The following is a 16,354-nucleotide window of genomic DNA, read 5'->3' on the forward strand; positions in this document are numbered from 1 at the left end:
TGCATGCGTGCAGGAAGCAGCGCCAATGCAGTCGTCGATGTAGTGAAGGAAAAGTGGGGGACAGATTCCAGAATAGGCACAGAAAATAGATTGTTCCAGAACCAGAGGCCACAGTTTAAGAATAAGGGGTAGGCCATTTAGAACGGAGTTGAGGAAAAACTTTTTCACCCAGAGAGTGGTGGATATATGGAATGCTGTGCCCCAGAAGGCTGTGGAGGCCAAGTCTCTGGATGCTTTCAAGAAAGAGAGGGATAGAGCTCATAAAGATAGCGGAATCAAAGGTTATGGGGATAAGGCAGGAACTGGATACTGATTGTGGATGATCAGCCATGATCACAGTGAATGGCGGTGCTGGCTCGAAGGGCCGAATGGCCTACTCCTGCACCTATTATCTATTGTCTATTGTCTATTCTCTGCAAGCTGTGTTTTGCTTCCTTGTTTGTTGCAGTACACAAGATACACCTCATATCTATTACTCAAACAGCCGTGGCTGTTTCTCTACCAATTCAGCTGAGGGAGAAGCAAACTAGGCACCATGTCTGATGGAAGAACTATAATTTTAAAGACTAACCAAGCTGAACAAAACCGGTCACACGTGCAGAGCACCAAATCCTTACTGCAGTAATTTTGCAAAACTGGGCCTTTGGATTAAATTGGTGCTCTCTGCAAATGGCAAAGCAAACCTCTGACTGATACACCTCAGCAAAATCTATTCACCCACAATAGAGATCGAACATAGACCCATCCTGAGGAATAAAAACTTAATTTAGTTCGGAGATACCACACAGTTTCAGGTCCTCCAGCTCAACGAACCTTCACTGGCCAATTACACCCATGTGACAACTAACCTACTAACCCCTACATCTTTGGAATGTGGAAATAAACTGAAGCACTTGAAGGAATGGTCAGGTGATTACAGGGAGCTGGTACAAACTCCTTACAGACCGCGGCAGAACTGAACCCGTGTTACTGGCACTGTCATGGCATTATGCTAACCTCTATACCACCGTGCCTCCCACATTCCCTGGCAACCAGTGGATTTCCCGTGTCTTTGCCCACAGTCAAACAAAAGAGGTAGCTTGCCCTGCGAAACTTCTTTATCTTCTCAGGAGTTTCCCTCAGTGGATGAACAATGCCCTCAGATTGCAGGTTCTGGAAGTTTAGAAGCTCTATCTAGTGGCAGAAGGCTGCAGCTGCAGGTGTGACTGTGTGTCACAGACTGGTAATACCCAAAAAAGGCATTTACAACATGCATGACAAATTTAATATCAGCAGCTGGATGTTGGCATGCTGCCCGCTCATCCATTTTTGGATGGCAATTCTAAACCTCCAGCTTTGGAATGGAGTTGAAGCTCTCAGATAACAATAATAAAATTCATTAGCTGCAGCCACCGAGTTGCTTGAAGGGTCACAATGTGGGTTACATTTTGGCAGTTCACAGCCCTGGGAAGAAAGCCTTCCCCCAAATGAGTTCACAGCCCTGCCGCTTGTTAAATCGGGGGAAGAAAGTCTTTACCCACATGAGCTATAACTCAGCATCCTTCGAGGAACAGACAGACCAAATTTTCTTGAGAATCCTAGACAAGAGGTAATCTGCAGGTGCTGGAAATCCAAAGCAACACACACCAAATGCTGGAGGAACTCAGCAGGCCAGGCAGCATCTATGGAAAAGAGTACAGTCGACGTTTCAGGCTGAGACCTTTTGGCAGGATTGGAGAAAGAAAAAATGAGAATCCTATTGTCTTTCTTTTCAGTCAATGACATCCTCTTGTGACAGACACACAACATCACCCTGCAGCTGGTGGATGCCCAGAACTATAGCAGGAAATGCAGCTAGAGTTCCTGGTTACAGATTATCTTCTGCTGGTTACAGATGCTGACTGACCTTCTGAGAATTTTGTCTGTCTCTACTTTATTTCAAGTACCCAACCGACTGGACGAGAGGTGTGGTTGAAGTGATGTGACCAATCTGTTCCATTGTAACTCTGCCAACCATGCACCGTTTGCTGCTGATGGAAAGGATGAGTACTGAGTTTGAAGGCACCCAAATTTCAGTCCATCACTCCCAGCAGGGATCATCTCAGACATCTGCGCCTTGCATTATCTCGAGCTCAGTCTATCTTGTCCACCCATTCTAATCATTGATAATAATAATTCCATTGTGCTTTCCTTCTTCCAACCACTGGATGTTAGAGATGAAATCTCTGATGCACAACTTAAATTGGAGAAATGGGCACATCTAATTTAGAGACGAGAGGAATTAATGGAACATCTTCTCTTGGGAAGAGTCATTGCTGGATTTTTATGTCCACAAGATGGTATTACCAGTAGCAGAGGACCATGATATTTGTATGATCTTGGTGTGTGGGAATGTATAACCTTTACTTCCTAAATCCTTAATGATTAATCCAAAACAGTAATTAATGAAAACTACAATAGGAGGATAGGTGGACTTACTCACCTCTGAGATGATGATTTCCAACTTGCCCACTCTTGGGTTGTCCTATGCAGTGGAATTGTGCATGTTAGACTGTCCATCTACCAGCCTCAATCTCCTTCCTTTGGACCAGGAATCAAAACCAGCGTTGACCCATCTTTATCTTCTTGGTTTCTTCAGTGCCAGCTCAGTGACGGCTCTGGTGCTTCGTGGAGATATTGTTTTTCTGTTCCAATTCCAAGACTGGCACCGCAGTGCTGAAGTGGAAATTCCCTGATGCAATGCAACAATGTTCTGAGATCCTGCTTCCACTGAAGAAAGGGGTGAATGCATATCACAGTGCTCTCTGGATGTCAATTTCTCTATCATTGAGGGGAAATGTGAGTAGAAAGCCTTAACCGAATTATTCCATCTTCTGGAACCCTGCTTGGAACTGTTGGATATCCTAAATCCCTTCGCCAGGACAAGTCAGCGTGATGAATGCTTTCACTTTGTTTGTCAATAGCATTCGGATAATAGGAGTGAAGATCAGGAAGATCATGCTTTTGATAGGGTAGCAGCAACAAAAAAAAATCAGGAACATCTGGAAAATGGTGCGAAAATGATGCCCTTAAGAGACAAAACAGTGATGATGGCACACACAAACACAAGCGATTCTGCAGATGCTGGAAACCTTGAGCAACACACACAGAATACTTGTGGAACTCAGCAAGTCAAGCAGCATCTAAGGAGGGTCTTGGTCTGAAATGTTGAATGATAGCACATTACTGACCAATCAAGCCTGTACCATAATGTCCCCTTGTTAGCTCTGGTGTTACATCGCAGTCTCACTGCTCTCTTGTGAAGAGCTTCTGGACATTTTACTATAAGACCATAAGACCATAGGCATGAGCAGAATCAGCCCATCAAGTCCACTCTGCCATTCCATCATGGTCTATTTATTATCCCCCTCAACCCCATTATCCTGCCTTTTCCCTGTAACCTTTGGTGCCCTGATTAATCAAGAACCTACCAAGCTCTGTCTTAAATATGCTCAATGACATGGCCTGCTCAGATCTCTGTAACAATGAAGCCATCTGTGGCAATGAATTCCACAGATTCACCAACCTCTGGCTAAAGAAATTTTTCATCATCTCTGTTCTAAATGGATGCCCCTCTACTCTGAGGCTGTGTCTCTCATCTTAAGACCTCCCCACTAAAGGAAACATCCTCGCCACATACTCTCTCTCTAGGCCTGTCAATATTCATGAGGTTTTAATGTGATCCCTCTTCATCCTTCTAAACTCCAGTAAGTACAGACCCAGAGCCATCAAACACTCCTCATATGTTAACCCTTTCGTTCCTGGGATCATTCTTATGAACCTCCTCTGGACCCTCTCCAATGCCAGTACATCCTTTCTCAGATAAGGGGCCCAAAATGGTCACAATGCACCAAGTGTAGTCTGAACAATGCCTTATAAAGCCTCAATATTACATCTTTGCTTTTGTGGTCTAGTCCTCTTGAAATGAATGCTAATATTGCATTTGCCTTCTTTAAAACAGACTCAACCTGCAAGTTAACCTTTATGAAATCCTACACAAGGACTCCTAAGTCCCTTTGCACCTCTGAATTTTGGATTTTCTCCATTTGGAAAATAGACTATGCCTTTATTCCTTCTACCAAAAGTGCATGACCATACACTTCCCTACACTGCATTCCATTTGCCACTTCTTTGCCCATTCTCCCAACCTGCCTGTCCTGCAGACACCTCATTTCCTTAACACTACCTGCCCCTCCACCTGTCTTCATATTGTCTGCAAATCTGGCCACAGAGATATCAGTTCATATCATTGATATATAACGTGAAAAGAAGTGGTCCTGACACTGACTCCTGGGGAACACCACTAGTCACCGGCAGTCAATCAGAAAAGGTCCCTCTTTATCCCCACTCTTTGCCTCCTGCCAGTCTAGCAATCTTCTGTCCATTCTACTATCTTTCCTGTAATACCATGAGCTCTTACCTTGTTAAGCAGCCTCATGTGTGACACCTTGTCAACGCCTTCTGAAAATCAAAGTTAGCAACATCCACTGACTCTCTTTTGTCTATCCTGCCTGTTATTTCCTCAAAGAATTTCAACAGATATGTCAGGCAAGATTTCCCCTGACAGAAACCAGGCTGAATTTGACCTATTTTATCATGTGCTTCCAAGTACCCCAAAACCTCATCCTTATTAATTGACTCCAACATCTTTCTAACCACTGAAGAGAGACTAACTGGCCTATAATTTCCTTTCTTCTGCCTCCCTCCCTTCTTAAAGAGTGGAGTGACATCAAATTTCTAGTCCTCTGGACCACTCCAGGATCTACTGATTCTTGAAAGATCATTACTAATGTCTTTACAATCTCTTCAGCTACCTCTTTCAGAACCCTGGGGTGTCGTCCATCTGATCCACCTGCACCCTTTTCAGCCTCCCAGGCACCTTCTGCTTAGTAATAACCATGGCACTCACTTTTGTCCCTGACACTCTCGCATTTCTGGCATTCTGCTGGTGTCTTCCGAAGTGAAGACAGACACAAAATACTTATTAAGTTTGTCTGTTATTTCCTTTTTCCCCAGTACAACCTCTTTAGTGTCATTTTCCAGAGGTCCAATATCCACTCTCGCATCTCTTTTACTCTTTATACATCTGAATAAACATAAAATTTTTATTTTAGTGAGATTCAGCATGGAATAGGCCCTTCGAGCCTTGCCGCCTAGCAAACCCCCTTATTTAACCCCAGACTAATCGCAGAAACAATTTACAATGACCAATTAACCTACCAACCTATACATCTTCAGACTGTGGGAGGAAACCAGAGCACCTACAAACTCCTTACAGACAGTTCAAGAATTGAACTCTGGATTCTGATGTCCCGAGCTGTGGTAGCATCATGCTAACAGCTATGCTACCATGGATAGCGTACCTTCATATTTAATCTTTCCTCTAGTTATGGCTTTTTTAGTTGCCTTCTGTTGGTTTCTAAAAGCTTCCCAAACCTCAAGCTTCCCACTAATTTTTGCTATATTATATACCCTCTCTTTTGCCTTTATGCTGTCTGTGTTTTCCTTTGTGAGCCACAGTTGCCTCATCCTCCCTTTAGAATACTTCTTCATCTTTGGGATGTATCTATCCTGCACCTTCCAAATTTTCCCCAGAAACTCCAGCCATTGATGTTCTGTATCATCCCTGCTAGTGTCCCCTTCCAATCAACTTTGGCCAGCTCCTCTCTCATGTCTCTGTAATTCCTTTTATTCCACTGTAATACTGATACACCCAACTTTAGCTTCTCCTTCTCAAACTGCAGGGTCACTTCTATCATATTATGATCACTGCCTCCTAAGGGTTCCTTTACTGTAAGCTCCCTAATCAAAAAAAGAAAAAGAATTTCAGGATGCACGTTGTATACAATTCTCTGACATTAAATGACCCTATTGAAACCTATTGAACTCAGTGTCATTACATAACATCCAGTCCAGAATTGCCGTTCCCCTTGTGGGCTCAACCACAAGCTGCTATAAAAAGCAATCTCATGGGCATTGCCTCTCTTGGGGTCCAGCACCAACCTGTTTTCCCCAACCTACCTGCATATTGAAATCCCCCATGACTATCACAACATTGCCCTTTTTACATGATTTTTCTATCCCCTGTTGTAATTTGTAGCCCACATCCTGGGTACTGTTTGGATGCCTGAATATAACGTCCATCAGCTTCTTAACTCTGCCTGCAGGGACTCTACATCTTCCAGTCCTATGTTCGCTCTTCCTCAGGATTTGATTTCATTTTTTTACCACCAGCGCCACCTCACCTTTTCTGCTTATCTGCCTGTCCTTTTGATACAACACATACCCTTCGATATTAAGCTCCCAACTATAATCTTCTTTTAGCCACGATGCAGAGATGCCCTCAACACCATATCTGCCAGTCTCTAGCTGCACTAACTACAAGGTCATCTACCTTATTCTTTCTGCCATGTGCATTCAAATATAACACCTTCAGTCCTGTATTCATCACCTTTTTCAATCACGGCTCTCTGTTACACTTTAACTCATCACACTGACTGCAATTCTGCCCTGTCATCTGTCTGTCCTTCCTCACAGTCTCACTACACACTGCAGCTATGAGTATACCAACTGCCCCATCCTCAGCCATATCACTTTGGTACTCATCCCCCTGCCAAATAAGTTTTAACCCTCCCCAAAAGCTCTAGCAAACCTGCCCATTTGGATATTGGTCCCCCTCGGATTCAGTTATGCAGGTCAGACCTTCCCCAGAGGTGATCCCAATGATTCAGAAATCTGAAACCCCCGCCCCCTGCGTCAATTCTTCAGCCACACTTTCATCTGTCAAATCATCCTCACTGGCGCATGGCACAGGCAGCAATCCACGGGTTACTACCATGGAGGCCCTGCTTTTCTGCTTTCGACCTGACTCCCTATATTCTCTCCCCAGTACCTCCTCCTTTTTCCTACCTATGTCATTGGCACCAACACGTAACATGACTTCTAGCTGTTTACCCTTCCCCTTTGGAATGCTGTGAACCGATCTAAGACGTTCCGGACCTTGGCACTGGGGAGACAACATCCGATCCAGGTGTCCCTTTCGCACCCACAGAATCTGCTGTCTGCGCCTCTTATGGTGGAATCCCCTGTCACCGCTGCACCCCTTTTCGCCCCCACCCCCCACTTCCCTTCTGAGCCACAGAGACCGTCTCAGTCCCAGTGATCAGGTCACTGCGGGTTCTCCCGTTCGATTGTACACCCTCCCGACAGAATCCAAAGCGATAGACTTATTATTGAGGGGAAAGGCCACATGGGTACCCTTTGCTGGCTGCCCATTTCCCTTGCCTCTCCTGATAGTCATCCATTTTCCTACCTCCTGAGACCTAGGGGTGACTACCTCCCTGTATCTCCTATCTATCACCTCCTTATTTTCTCATATGAGCCAACAATCATCCATTTGCAGCTCCAGTTCCTTAATATGTTCTCTAGGGAGCAGTAGCTCAGTGCACTTCATGCAGATGTAGTTATCAGACAGACTAGAGGTCTCCCAGAGTTCCCACATCTCACACAAGGAAGATACCACTAACTCTGGACCCAGGCTCAGCAAACTAGTTATGTACTATAAAAAAAACTGACTAGAAACTTATTTAGAACCTCTGCTTGTGCTTGCCTAAGCCTGTTGAGCCAAAGCCTGGCCACTCTAACACTGTCCACACACACAATGGCCGCTCTGCTTACACCTCACCCCTGCTGAGTGCCTAATAGATCATCATGACTGCAGCCCGCCAAGAAGTCCCGAAAGCACTCAAACTCTTTCTAAACCTTGCACTGCGCCACCAACGAATGACCTCTCCCACTGACTGCAGGCCGATGTTACAGGAAATATGTACGTGCATTTTATTGTACTATATAAACACCTCACATATGGACATTCACACTTCTGACCTGTATCGCATGGCATCTGAGGACAACAGATGTTAAGGGGGAATTTACCTGTATAACATCGTAAGAGATCTGCGTAAGGAGAAAGGAAGGGCTTAAGATGGGAAAGGTGGAGTAATTAGAGAAGAAATGAAGGGGGGAAACATCCAAAGGAAGAAAGAATCTGGAACTTACTGATGGGAGCAGAACCCCTCATTGATGTTTTAAAATAATACATGGATGAACACTTATGTTGTAATCTATGCGGAATTTAATGAAAGCTGGTAGGTGAGGTTGTCCTCAAAAGGATTTCCATGTCTAGCATAGGCATTATGAGATAAATGGTCTCCTCCTGTACCATGTATTCTGACTACTCTGTGATCTGTGAGAGTTGCTTTGTAGATTTTCACACAAGGTGAAATTGCTTTCCAACGTTATAATTCCCTTCATGATTGTTTGCAGACTTGAGAAGGACGAGTGAAAATGCAATCTGTAATAATTCTGCCCCGACTCCTTCCGAGAGTAGTCGGTGGTTGCAGTCACAAATTGACTATGTAACATCCATTTCTCCCTGGTAACTGTGCTCCCTCTGTTCTATAGCTCGGGCCACGATCAGAAGAACCTCAAACTTATCAGAGCAGTGGAGAAAACCAGAATGGCAATCAAGCTTATAGTAGAGGAGCTGAAACCTGGATGTACACAGGCTTCTAGTGACTTGATAGCAGTGCACAAGATAATAAAAGGCACAGACCGAACGGAAAAGCGGAGTATTTTTCTCAGGCGGAAATGGCTAATACCAGGGGCCACAATTTTGTGGCGATTGGAAGAAAGTATGGGGTGGGGAGGCTGTCAGAGATTTACGCAGAGTGGTGAGTATGTGGAATGCCATGTCAGGGGTAGGGGTAGAGGCCATTCAAGGAAGAGGGCAGGGTTAAATTGATCTGTGTAGGTTAAAAGGTCGGTATAGCTTCGTGGACTGAAGGGCCTGTACTGTGCTGCAGTGTTCTAAGTTTTATGTTCTATAACTGAGGGGGAGCATTTACTCTGTGCACCAGCTATGTATTGATTGTAATTCAAACTGCAGGTACAAACTCTGCAATTTCACCATCCAGTGAAAAATAATGATAAATATCAGGTGGAACTGAAATGTACTATCTATACTTACAACTTCAAAACACCTAGTGCAGAGAAAATCTGTTTCCACCCTGTAAGACAATTGCTTGTGGTGGAGGCTTTAATTTGTAATGGGGAGGGGGTGGTTCAGTGACATTTGCTGACACTACCTCTACAATTATATCAACACAGAGAGATCAACACCTTGAGTTAAATCTGGATTGGAATTGAGGTGGCTGGTTGTTAAAAAAATCCCATTTTGTTCCTTTGCTTAACTGAATCACACTAGAGTCATGGAATCACAGCACAGAAACAGGCCTTCAGCCCTTCTAGTCCATGCTGAACTACTATTCTGCCTAGTCCCATCGACCTGCACCCGTGCCACAGCCCTCCATACCCTTCCCATCCATGTACCTATCCAAATTTCTCTTAAATGTTGAAACTGAACCCACTTCCACCACTTCCACTGGCAGAGATGGTTCCACACTCTCACCACCCTCTGAGTGAAGAAGCTCCCCTTCATGTTCACTTTAAACATTTCACCTTTCACCCTTAACCCATGACCTCTAGTTCTAGTCTCACCCGACCTCAGTGGAAAAAGTCTACTTGCATTTATCCTATCTATACCCTTCATAATTTTGTATGCCTCTATCAAATCTCTCAAATACATACGCTCTAAAGAATAAAGTCCTAACCTTTTCAACCTTCCTCTATAACTCAGATCCTCAAGTCCCAGCAACATCCTTTTTAAATTTTCTCTGCATTCTCCAAGTCTTATTGATAGCTTTCCTGTAGGTGTTTTTATTTTTGGATGTGGGCCTCACCGGACAGGTTAGTATCTGTTAACCATTCCTAATTTCCATACAGAGGAGTATCCTGCATGCTGTTTCAGCGACTGCTTATGATTCATCCACATTGCTGTGGTTCCGAAGTCACACGTATGCCAGATCAGCTTCAGATGGTAGATTTCCACTCTGCTGAGAATATCAGGCTCTCCTACTTAATGGAAGGACTGCTTCCATTGGTGCTGCGCCTTTACAGTCTCGGAGTCAACGAACTGCTATTTTCTGTAACCCGGGTCTTAACGAGCCAATTTGCAAGCTTCCAGAAAAAGCTGGATGGATATGACCTGATTTAATGATGCTGACTGAGGAAAAAATATTGGCCTCTCCTGTCCTCTCCAATATAGGCCAACCCTGCTTTAACTCTCCACTGCACCCTCACCGAGAATCGTTCTCTTATTAGCTGACACAAACTTCACAATTAATCTTCACAGAGTAAAGAACTCCCCAGCACGCAATGAGTCAAATTCAGCTTGGTTTTGATGATCACATCTCCGCATATGACTGTGACAAACTTTAAGTCGTATCCACTGTTATCATATCATTGCAACTCTTTCACCCATTTATTATCCCCTCCAACTTTCAAATCCCTTACTCACTCTTCCTTCAGTTAGTCCTGACGAAGGGTCTCGGCCTGAAACGTTGACTGCACCTCTTCCTACAGATGCTGCCTGGCCTACTGCGTTCACCAGCAACTTTGATGTGTGTTGCTATTATCCATTGGGTCTCGTTTTCTGGGAGCTGAGCCGGGGTTCCTTACACCATACTGATTTTACTAGGACCATCTGAAGGCAGCAAGCACAGACCCTGTGAATGAGGCTTGATTCTGCTCTCCAGCGCTGGCTATGTGGAGCTTACATGCTAGGTGAAATGGCCACTGTAAATTGTACCTAGTGTACGGGCGAGTGGTAGGTTCTGGGGGCAGCTGGCGAGAAGGTGGGGTTAATGTAGGCTCAGTGGTTGATGGGTGGGTCAGAGTCAATGGGCTGAAGGGCCTCTGCCTGTCTTTGTCATGGTCTATGTCTTATATACTCTATAAAAGTTAGGATATCATCTTTTTGCCTTGGGATGGATTTGAAATCATTGATGAAACACTTGTGTAATGATTTAGAGTCCTGACAATAATGCCTTTAACTCCCTTCTTAAATTTATTGCTGCCCTTCAGAATAGTTTTTCCATTCCACATCATTGCAATTTATACTCCTATGTCTAAATAAGGACACTAGCAAAATATTTCTGAGCTCTTGGGAAATGGAAGGTACTAGAAAAACAGAATTTACCGCACGTCTCTAGATTCCCTGTGGATGACGAGGATTGAAAACAGAGCCTAGGACTGGAGTCACCTGTAGGCCAGATGAAATTTGGGTGGTAGATCCCTCCTTGAAGAATATTAGTGAGTCAATTGGATTTGTTATTAGAATCTTGCCTCTTGTTTTTTACTTCGCGCTTGAGAATTTGATCTTTGGGTTACCAGTAGAAAGCTGTCTTGAATACATCTCTGTACATAGGGGTCAATGGAAGTCAATGGAACTCAGTGAATCTAACCAGTTTCTGATACTTTCACATGCCAGTGGAAACTAATTTTGTTTCCATTGAATTCAATGTCTGACGTACACTTATAAACATCTGATATTATGTTGCTAATCCCATTGATACTCTACTGCTAGAGATAAACTCTTGAAGTTCTCCTGCTAGTCTAGATTGTAACTACCAGTCCACCATGTCTCATTCAACAGAGGCAGATTTCCATTTAAGCAAAGTAATTTATTATCAAAATACATATACTCTGTATGTCGTCATATACTAGCCTGGAATTCATTTTCTTGCAGGCGTTCACAGTGAACAAAGAAATCCAATGGAATCAACGAAAATGGCATGCAGAATCTGTGGACTGAAATCTCTACGTTATGTCTCTGTCTAAATGTGCAATGTGTAATTTATAGTCATTTATAATAAATAGTATGTACAACAGGACAGTCAATATAACATAGAAATACAATTGTAAAAGCATGAATTAATCAGTCCAAAGAAGAAGCTGTCCCAGAGCCTGCTGGTCCTGGCTTTTATGCTGCGGTACCGTTTCCCGGATGGTCGCAGCTGGAACAGTTTGTGGTCGGGGTGACTCGGGTTCCCAATGAACCTTCGGGCCCTTTTTACACACCTGTCTTTGTAAGTGTCTTAAATAGTGGTAAGTTCACAACTACAGATGCGCTGGGCTGTCTGCACCACTCTCTGCAGAGTCCTGCGATCGAGGGGAGTACAGTTCCCATACCAGGCAGTGATGCAGCCAGTCAGGATGCTCTCAATTGTGCCCCTATAGAAAGCAAACTTCCAAGAAAGTTTTCTTTCTTTGTAATGACATTTATTTATTTATGGTGATACAGTGTGGAATAGGCCCTTCTGGCCCTTTCAGCCATGTCGCCCAGCAACCCCCTAATTTAATCCTGGCCTAATCACAGAGCAATTTACAATGACCAATTAAACTATCAGCCGGTTCGTCTTTGGATTGTGGAGCACCCGGAGGAAACCCACGTGGTCACGGGGAGAACGTACGGGCAGCAGCGGGAATTGAACCCCGGGCCGCTGGTACACTAAAGTGTCGTGCTGACCACTACGCTTCCGTGCCGCGCACTTACCTACGTGCTGGTCGCCGGACACATCCTCTGCAATGATAACACCAAGGAATTTAACGTTGTTGACCCTCTCCACTTCTAATCCCCTGACAAGGACTGGCTCCGGTTCCTCCACCTTCCCCACCAGAATTATCTCCCGTGATCTTTTTCTTTAGATATGTTTTTATTTTTCTTGCGTCAATTAATATTTTTTGAGCAGACTCTCAACTATTATGTGTAGATTGAAATTCAGCAAATAAACGTGATCTGTATTGTACTGTTTCAATCGGCCCTTTTTAAAATTACATTTTACATTATCAAGAAGAACATTGTTTTGCAATGTGGCACAGCTATTGATAGCACAACTGGCAGCAGCCAAAATATTTGTGTGGGAGGCCGAGCAGACAGGTTCTCATCTCTATAATCCCAGGCATGACGGCTGCCTGTGGAGCTTCATAATGAACTTCAACTATTTTGCTGGAAGCATCTATCAGTAATTTGTCTGTACCTGCATACCTGCTGCCTTCGGAGAGTCTGGGATTACTATTAAGTTTATCAATGGGTACCTCAGACGTTGGAGACTGCAGTTTATGCTGCAGCTTCTCCGAATGGCAAAAAGCCTTGGATCTATTATCACTTGGACAGCAGGCTGGTAAGAGATTTCACGGGGGGAAAAAATTGCCAAAATATAATGACAAAGACTGAAATGTTCCCAAGTATTACATTTCATAGTTGTACACTGAGTGTGTAATTTTCAGGAGCCATCAAATATGTTCTTTGGGCAAGCCACTCATTCTAAACCCCCACCCCCACCCCCACCTCTCCCCCGATCCTAAAAGCATCAAATGTCAGAAGTTTGGAAAACAACGAAGAAACGAGCCGACTTCAAACTTGGAAACTGTCCCAATGACTACATTTCTAATATTTCACAAGAAACTCACTGCTCGTTTATTGGGATTTCGTAGGAATAGTGGATGCTGGAAAATTCATTAATGATGTTACAAATATTCGGCTTGTCCACACCCTGGGAGTACCAATCCCTTCACCTTTATTTTCCACCTATTCTTTTAAAGAAGCGACGCTTTAAAGATGGACTTGAGCCAGCAGCACTTGACTGAGCGAGAGAGGGCTGCAGGTAGTTTGAGCGGAGAAGGCCGATTGCAGGATGCCAGGTATAAAGGAGGCAGCGGTTTGGATCCCTTTCAGCCACGCTCCAACTCCGCAATACTGGCTGTGTTTGCTCTCTGCTAACCCCTCCACTTCCCGGCATTCAATAAATCCAGACATCTGGGGAAGTTGAAATTGCCTCCTCAGCTCTCCCGGCCCTCATTGGCCTCCTCATCGAATTCATCACACCTCAAGAGTGCCAGAGTGTTTTTCCAGACCTCATAAAGCTTCAGATGATGCTCTCCCCCTGAACTACCCCAACACCAACCTGTCAGAGTGAGCACAGAAGAGACTGAGTCTTCCTCTCCAGCAATCCATGAACTTTGATCCCACCTATACCCCCACCCTCTCCTCCAGTTTTCAGGAAGCCAAGTTGCCACAGCCTGGACCCTTTCACCATCCTCCCAAGACTGTTCCATTATGCTGCAGCTACTGATGAAGGCAGCATCTTGCGGTAAAACCTCAAACTCATCATGAGTAATGCCATTGGAATCCGTTGGTCTACATCGTAAAAATGGTCTGCCGACAAAAGATTTCTGGCCACGTATTCAGGAACCACACTCTGTTCAGCAGCACCAGGTGAAATGGCATTGAACTGGGGCAAAAGAAGCAGGCGGAAATGGCAGCAGATAAACACACAGGTTTCAGCCAACTCTGGGGGGAAACCTCGAACCCGGCGCTGGACGTATGAAGTAATACAGGAATTGCCAGAAAGACCCAGCAGATCAGGCAGCATCGACGGAGAGCGAGGGCTTCTGTTGAATCAGAAGTAGGAAAGGATGAAGAGTGTGAGCTAGGTTATGGGGTGGATGGCATAACTGTATAAGGCAATGGAGCCAGGTGGAAAAGGGAGGATAAAGAGCTCGGGAACTAACAAACGTAAGTCTGAAGGAGGCGCAAGTAACAAAAAAGATATAAACTGCCAAACTTTACTGTTGGAAACAAAACAATGAATGCTGAAAATGTGATTGCAAAAGCTGGAGTTGCTAAATATCTCGATGAAAAGGGAAAGTTAAACCAATCATTTAAATCAAATACTTTTGCGGTCTTTTTTGGTTTTGGCTCGCTAACTATGGAATTAAAGGTGGAATTCGCGTTCACACAGTACCTCTTATATCCTCAGGAGGTCTCAGAGTTGTGCGTGATCACTGAAGTACATCTGCACTGATGAAATGTAGGGGAAGTGTTTTCAAGCAGCAAAGTCCTACAGACAGGAATCAGGCAAACCCCCTATTCCTTCTTCACCTTTCCTGCCTATCACCTCCCTGCTTCCCCTCCCCCACCCCTTTATCTTCCCCCTTACTGGTTTTTCACCTGGAACCCACCAGCCTTCTCCTTCCCACCCTCCCCCCACCTTCTTTATAGGGCCTCTGCCCCTTCCCTCTACAGTCCTGATGAAGGGTTCTGGCCCGAAACGTTGACTGATCGTTTCCATGGATGCTGCCCAACCTGCTGAGTTCCTCCAGCGTGTTGTGAGGTAAATCAGCAAATGGTCCCTTTCATCAAATCTGACCGAGGGGTTTGAAAAACCCACCTGAGCAGTGTTACATGATCCATTTGGTTTACCTTCAATCAAGGTTAAACTCCTCAGTTTAAAGTCTCATTGAAAGATAACAATCCACCTAAATAACCAACTTAGAGTCATACAGCATGGGAACATGCTCCTCAGCCCAGTTTCTTCCACGTTGACCACGCTAGTCCCACTTACCAGTATTTGAAAACTAACATTTTAAACCTTTCCAGTCCATGTACCTGTCCAACTATCTTTTCAACATCGCTGTTGTACTTGCCTCAACCATTTTCTCTGGCAGCTCAATCTATATACATACCAACCTCTGTATAAACAAAAACTCCTCCTCATGTTCCAATTAAATCTTTTCCCTCTCACAAATCTATGCCCCCTAGTTCTGATTCCCCAGCCCAGGGCATTCGTCCTACTTACCCAAACTCGCGACTTTATACACCTCTACAAGATTACCTCTCAACCCTCCACACTTCAAAAAAGAAGTCTTGGCCTTTCCAACCTCTTCCTAATACTCAGTCCCTAAAACTCTGGCAACATCCTCGTAAATCTTTTTTCCACTGACTCCAGTTTAATAATGTAATTTCTCTGACAGGTTGGCCAAAACCGGACACAGTACTCCTTGTGTGGCCTGACCAGCATCTTGTACAACCTGTACCATGGCTTCACAACTTCAGTACCCTGTGCCCTGAAAGCTAGCATGCCAAAAGCCTTCTTCAGCACCCTGCCTACCTGTGAGTCTATTAGTAGGGAATCATCTACCGAGCTCCAAGCTCTTTCTGTTCAAGGACCACTCTCCAGTACCGTGCTGTTCACTGTGAACTTCTATGAGATATTTGTTAAATTCGTTTACGGGATATGGGTGTCATCAGCTAAGCCAGCATTTATTGCCCATCCCTGGTTGCCCTTGAGAAGGTGGTGATGAACCGCTGTAGTCCCTGAGGTGTTGGTACACCCACAGTGCTGTTAGGGAGGGAATTCCATGATTTTGACCCAGCGACAATGAAGGAACAACGATACGTTTCCAAGTCAGGATGGTGAGTGACTTGGAGGAGAATTTCCAAGTGGTGGTGTTCCCAGGTATCTGCTGTTCTTGTCCTTTTAGACAGCATATTGATCTGGTTGGCAATATTGATCTAGATGGCAATATTGATGGCATATTGATCTGGTTGCCAGTATTGATGGTATATTGATCTAGATGGCAATATTGATGGCATGTG

The sequence above is a fragment of the Mobula hypostoma genome, chromosome 25, assembly GCF_963921235.1.
Source record: "Mobula hypostoma chromosome 25, sMobHyp1.1, whole genome shotgun sequence".
Classification (NCBI taxonomy): domain Eukaryota; kingdom Metazoa; phylum Chordata; class Chondrichthyes; order Myliobatiformes; family Myliobatidae; genus Mobula; species Mobula hypostoma.